This window comes from Carettochelys insculpta, chromosome 15 (genome assembly GCF_033958435.1).
Source record: "Carettochelys insculpta isolate YL-2023 chromosome 15, ASM3395843v1, whole genome shotgun sequence".
NCBI lineage: Eukaryota > Metazoa > Chordata > Testudines > Carettochelyidae > Carettochelys > Carettochelys insculpta.
Genome location: NC_134151.1, coordinates 30,356,656 through 30,363,158, shown reverse-complemented (window position 1 = coordinate 30,363,158; position 6,503 = coordinate 30,356,656). Strand labels below are relative to the sequence as shown.

Sequence of the window (6,503 nt, the reverse complement as noted above, 5' to 3'; positions counted from 1 at the left end):
ACAATCATTGAGACATTTACCCCTGCCCCCACTGCTGTATATTACATGAAGTTTTCATTTTTAGGTCAGGAGTGGTCTTAAAAAGCAAGAAATCTTAAAGTTGGGGGGGGGGGGCAGGGAAGAAATATGCAAGAGCAACCATGTACTGTAGGGTTTGTTGGTTGGGGGCAAATATTGCTCTCTGGGGCCATTTTAGTATTCAGACAGTCTTATGAACACTGGCATTTTACACATGCTGTGGTTTACAACAGCTATTCATATATTTTAAAAATTTGCAGCTGGGTGAACAGAGCTGTATTATATGCCCTGTCCTGACCACCTCTGTTTTTGGGTAGTGGTTGCGTGTTAAAATATGGCTGCTGCACATTGCAGAAGTAACTGGAGGTTTTTCTGAAGTGGCAGAAGTGGTCAACTCCCACCACAGTCTCCTAAAGAGATTAATGGAAAGTGACCATTTTGTGATGTAATGAGCATGAGGAGACCTCCCTGTAGGAGGGGGTCTGTTTTGACTTCACCACTGGGCACTAGTGCTATTTGCTGTGAGGAGCTTGACATCACCCCCGCTGCCAATCATGCTTTGCCCTGAAGTGATGACACTGTGGTGTGAGGTGACATACTTGTGACATCATAAATCGGGTGACACGTTAGCACATATTAGTGACGTCACACGGTGTCTTGGGGGCTGAGGCTAACCCGAACCTCCCCACCTCTTCTGCAGTCACCACTCCCCCCGCGCCTCCGAGTGTAGTGGCTAGCGCGTCCCACCCCCGTAGGCGGATTGGCTACAGCCGGCGGACGCTGAGGCGTGGTTGGTCGGCGTGGCTGCTTGTTCTCTGGTCCGGACCTGGCGCGGCCCGTGAGGGGGCTGCGACGAGAGAGGCCATTGTGGGGAGGGAGGCTGTAGGAGCGACGCAGCTACCGCGGGACCCCAGCGCCGAGCCGCAGGAGGACACGGTGAGGGGGAGGGTGGCGGGAAGGGGGATCCTGCGGCCGGGCGGGCCCTGTAGACAGGCCTGGAGGGTCCGCTGCGCGGGAACTGCACCCTGGGACCCCGCCCGCGGCTCCGTCTGGCCGAGCTCGCTCCATGAGGGCGAAGCTGTCTCCGGAAACTTTCCCTGCGCTCCCTCCTCCCGCGTTCTGCCGGCGGGCTGGCTCGGGGGCTCGGCCCGCGGCGGCGCGTGGTCTTACGCCCCCCCCCCCCCCCCCAGTTGCCGCCTGCCGCATTCGGTCACATCCTCGAGCAGGGGCCCGCTGCCCCCTGCTCTGAGGTCGCCGCCTCCTTCCCAGTGCAGCGGGCAGCGGCTCAGGTGAGCGCCCGCCCGGAGTCTCCGCCTGCGCCGCCCGAGGGAGGGGCGCGCTCGTAGCCGAACTGCATGAGGAGGGCAGGGGTCGGCTGGTGTCCCTGGGTGTAATAAACCGCGGGGCGGTCGCTGGTGATAGGTCCCCAGAGAACCTGGCAGCTCCGTGAGCGGAGGGGTGGGACTTAGGGGCTGTTCTGAGCTATTGGTTTAGTTCGGGGGGCCTCAAACTTCATTGCACTGCATCCCTCTGCGGGCACCAAAAATCAGCCCACAATCCCGGCTGGGGAGCTTCGGCCGTGGGTGCCGCCGCCGCATCCCTGGCTAAAAGCGGTTACCATTGCATACAGGGTTTGCAGTATGGTTCAGTGGCTCTCAGCACCCCCCTGTCTAAATTTTTCCAGAGCCTTTTGCGTGCAGGAAGTCTAACGCCAGCTCTGGTGAGCCCATTAAAAGGGGGTTGGGTCATAATCCACCTTTGGGGTCCCAACTCGCAGTTCCCGGACTGATGGTCTGGTTGTGTTGCTTAGGTGGACGGCATGCTCGCCTCTCCTCCCACCCCCATTTTAAAAGAAGCGCTTGTCAGTGCAGCAGGCATACAATTGTCCAGTTGCCAGTCAGCATGTTTCTGGAACTTGAAATCAGCATAAAAGCCCCTGGCTTCTTGAGCAAAGTACATTTAGTGTGACTGATCTGGAAAGAAGTTGTCATCCCATGACTTCAGCTTTCATAACCCAAATTAATTTTTATTTAAAAAAGAAGCCCCCTTTAAATCTGTTAAATCACTTTGTGGCAGCATAAGCTGGTATGGAATATACACATTTGAGAGCTCTCTCAAGTCTTGCCATGCTTGGGAAGTCCACTCTGTTGTCCTGGGCTGTCCTGTTAAAATGTACTTCAGAGGTAACTGCTGACTAGCCCTTTGTTTGGAGAAGGTACTCTCACTGCAGCAGTCCAGAAGGTTTAGTTGTCAGATATCTAAATGGAAAATATTTTGAGTTTCTAGGAATGTATACCATTTTATTCCAACTGCTTGCCATTTCAGGTTGAGTCTAATCTGGAACTGTGTAGTCCAGCAACGTCCGTAATCTGGCATGATTTTAGTTAGTCAGATAACCAGTTACAGGGGTGGCCAAGCTTCCCATGGTCCTGTAAAGTTTGTTTACAGCCACGAGTCCTGGCTCTCAGTGTTCTGTACTGTTGTTTAGATGTAACTAAATGTCTTGTAAGAGCCCAGTAAGCAGTGGAAGCACAGACAATGAGCTAGACAATATTGACATCCGGTAGTCCAAGAAATTCTCTTGTTTGGCACTGATCAGGTCCTGAGGGTGCCAGATGAGGGAGGTTCAACCTGTTTGTTGGATGTTGTTGATAGGTGGTATAAAAAGTGAATAGATTTCAAGACTAAGAGAGATCATTATAACCATTTAGTCTGATCTCATCTATTGTGATACAGTAAACACCCTCTGAACTAAGATGCAGTCTCGACTGCTTTTTCGAGAACTAACTGTCCATTATTATTTTGAAAACTGCTTATTCTAAAAAATCTAAAATTCCAGGATACTTAGAGCCACAGCTGGGACCAGGCCTGTGGATTGGGGCACCAGGAATGGGGCCATAGCTGGGAGTGGGTCTGCAGCATAGGCCAAAACTGTGGCTGGGAGCCAGGGGATAGGAGGAGCTCTTGGGACCACAGATGGAAGCAGGGCTGGGGCAGCAACCTTGAGCAGAGCTGTTGTCAGGAGCCATAGCTGTAGCTGGGAGTGGAGCTGCAGCTGGGAATAGAGCCTGAACCACGGCTGAGAGAGGATAGCAATGGCTATGCCTGGGGCAGAGTAGAGCTGAGAGCTGGGCGGTGCTCCCTCCGTGCTACCCATGGGAGCTGGCTCATGCTTCCCTTCCACCATCCTGTGCCTCCAAATGTTTCTCTATGTCACCTGGGGTGTGCACCCTACACATTGGGGATCCCAACCTAAGAGTAAAGTACAGGCTAGCTTTAAGTGCATTTAAGGCACAAAAAAGTGACACTGAGGCTTTCCACATATTGTCAGTCATCTTTTAATTTATAAACTTTATATATAATTTTTTTTTATCTTAACTGTCAGGATTGGAATCAGCCTGGATTTAAAAATCAAGTTATGATCCTTGAGATTTTTTCCCCTCATTAACAACAATAAAGATTCTTTAACAAAAACATTAGTGTTGTAGCTGTGTCATTCCACAGTGCTAATACTAATAACTTGGTTTGTCTATAAAGTAAGCAGATGCAATTTGAAGATCTACAAAGAATGCACCAGTTTAGTGAGAACATGGCACTTGTGCATAGTCAGTCTCCTGACTGTAATTACACTTCAAATAATGCATGTTTGCTACAGTGTATTCACAGGTTTACTTCATTTGAAATATTATATTAGCCTCATGCTCTGGAATTGCATGGTTGCAATGGCTAGTTGGAAAGTGGAGTAGCTTTCAGATTAGACAACCCCTTGTATGTAAACTGCTTTTTTTTTTCTCCATACCACTGTGTTCATATTTTTATCACCTTCGTATAGTTCTTTTGAATTGGTGGTACATAATATTGATCCAAGGGACACTTCAGTTTGTGAAGATGTTGGTGAGATTCAGTGTCAGTTTTTCATAGCACCAGTACTTGGTTTCCTTTTTCTATCTTGGTCATATTTATTGTTGTACTAAATAAAATAAGGATACCAAAAATTGAAGGATTTTTTTTTTTTCTTTTTAAAGAAATTGATTGTGATGCCAAATTCCAGTGGAGTCCTTTTCTCACCGTATCAGTGTTGATCCTACTGTATTGGTCTGGTCAGGCTATTCAGAATGTGTTATGCACACCTCTGACATATATGATAGGTCAAATAAACGATTGTTAGTTAAGAGACTGGTATTTGAAAGTCAAGAAATGTAGTTGACTGAAAACCCAATAATCCCATCAAAACACAAATCAGTTTTCCACAGTCAGGAGTTGAACGAGCCTTTACCCTGGCTCTAAATCAGCTTAATTTTAAAATTTGTGTGTGTAAAACCATCTTGTCAAAATGCCTTTTGAGCTTGTAGTTTTCACCTTTGTTTAATGACTTTAATGCCAGCAAAAAATTAAAAAATGGTTCTTCACTCAAGTTAGCTAATTCAGGATAAAATCCCTGCACTGCCATTCCCCCAGCTCCGGTGGGAGGAGGAACAGTAGCATATGGAGCCACTTCCTCTCCCCACTGGGCAGAGCCTGTGGGCTGATACAGGCCCCAGCTTTCCTGGACTTGGCCCACAAGGCTCCTCCCACTGCCACCCCCCACCCAGCAGCAGGGAGCTGGTGCTGGTGCAGGGCAGGAGCTCCAGCATGGGCTCCAGGCTTTGGGTGTGGGGAGGCCAAGCCAAGACTTAGGTTCCCCACCCCAGTCTAAACAATGTAGAAATAGTTTGTATAGTGTATTTACATCTTATTAGACAAGGGTGATAAATGGGAGGGTCAGAAAGGGTCACATGACCCTTCACAAACATGGGAGTAAGAGTGGGTAGGGGCCAGCAGCTGGCAAGACCAGATCCTCTCCTCTTCTGGCCATGCTGCCTGCAAGGGGTCATTGTCTGGCACGGTGCAGAGTAGCAGGACAGAGAGCTCACCCGCCTCCGTCCCCTGCCAGGTAATGTGTTGGGATGGGGAGGGGTTGGGGCAACAGCACTCTCCAAAGTCCCAGTCAGGAAAGGGAGGGAGCAGGGCACTGCACTTTCCCAGGCTGCACTGTTTTATCTGTCTGTCTGTCTGTCTCTCTCTGTTTGTTCATACCCCCTGCCCAGCTTGTGTGAGGGTCTGGGGATGGGTGGGGGAGGTGTCATATGTAGAGGTCACACAGCTGGTGAGGAATTGTCTGATACTTGCTTTTCATTGTTTAGACACTGCTTTGTGAAGATCTGTTCATTTTTAATCTGGTGTGTCTTGGCTGTCTTCCCTGGTGACTTGATAAATTTATTATTGGGGCAGTACTTTACATTTGTTGTACAACAAATTTCATGCTTCTTTCCATGGTTTTAAGTGGTTATAATTATATTTCTAGTTTAGCTCTTGAAATTTTCCAAAAATTTATTCTCAACTAAATGTTCATGAAGCTTTTCTTTTGTAGAAAGATAGGTGAAAGGAGTAAGAGAAGTTAGTCTTTTTATAAGAAAACTTCAGGATTTGTGGTTCTAAATAATGTGACTTTTCAGTAGTTCATTGACCATGGTAAAGTTTTTTTATTACCTGCATCTGCAGCCATGAATTTTGCAAGATATAGGGCCTTTTTGGCATTGGTTAACAAAGCAAACCTGAAAATCCAAAGCTCCCCCCCCAACCCCGCCACCTTCCAAATTTTATGTTAAAGGTAGTCCTGTCATCCAAAGCACTTGCAACCCCAGCTTGGTGGGTCTGTAACTTTATAGAAATTTATTTATTTTCTAAATTATTGAAGAAAATATTGGACAGAACTGAACCAGAACTAATTTCTATTGGATCCCTCTTGATATGCCCTTCCAACTTGACTGTGAGCCACTGACACCTACTCTCTCAATTTTCCAATATACTAGGTATGCATCTTGTAGTAACTTCTTCTCGATCGTATTTTCCTAGTTTGTTTATGAGACACTCATCCGAGATTATATCTGAGATTACATCAAAACCTGTACTAAAGTTGATATACCACATAAAACACCTAACCCTGATTCTTGCTTCCTCTAACCCTCTGCTCTGACCCCCTGTCTTGACTTCTGTTCCCTTCCACATACACCTCGGCCTCCTGCCCTGAGCCCCTCCTCACTCCCAACCTCTTGCTGTTCCCCTTCCTGTTCCTGCCAGGTAGCAAAAGTAAAATGCACAGCTCTCCTGCCCCCTGCCTCATGCCTGCCTCAGCCACAGTGAGGAATGCCTCAAAGTGCACTTTTCTCTCACTCCCTGACAGTGAGCAAGGGGACCAACAAGCAACAAATCTGGGAGTGAGAGTGCTGAAGCACATGCTCCCGCCCCTTCCGCTCCCACACAACTAGACCTTGCTTTAAGTTATGAGAAGAGGGAGCCATATACAGAATTTGGTAGTTCAAGCTCTTACTGTTCAGGAGGAGTTCGTGAACAAATGGACAGACAGACTGACTCACAGGCAAACTCTTTCAAATATATAATAGATTTTACAACAACAGATAGCTGGATAACTAATGCCTAATTTT

General features: G+C 47.6%; 1 protein-coding gene across 2 annotated transcripts in view; it reads left to right on the top strand.

Moving 5' to 3' along the window:
- The first annotated feature begins 838 nt into the window (after positions 1-838).
- MAPK9 (mitogen-activated protein kinase 9) overlaps positions 839-6,503 on the top strand; it is a 55,664-nt gene continuing 49,999 nt past the window's right edge. For both annotated transcript variants that reach the window (XM_075009986.1, XM_075009987.1), the window contains exon 1: positions 839-954. The gene's annotated coding sequence lies outside the window, so the exon portion shown is untranslated. The remainder of the gene's footprint in view (positions 955-6,503) is intronic.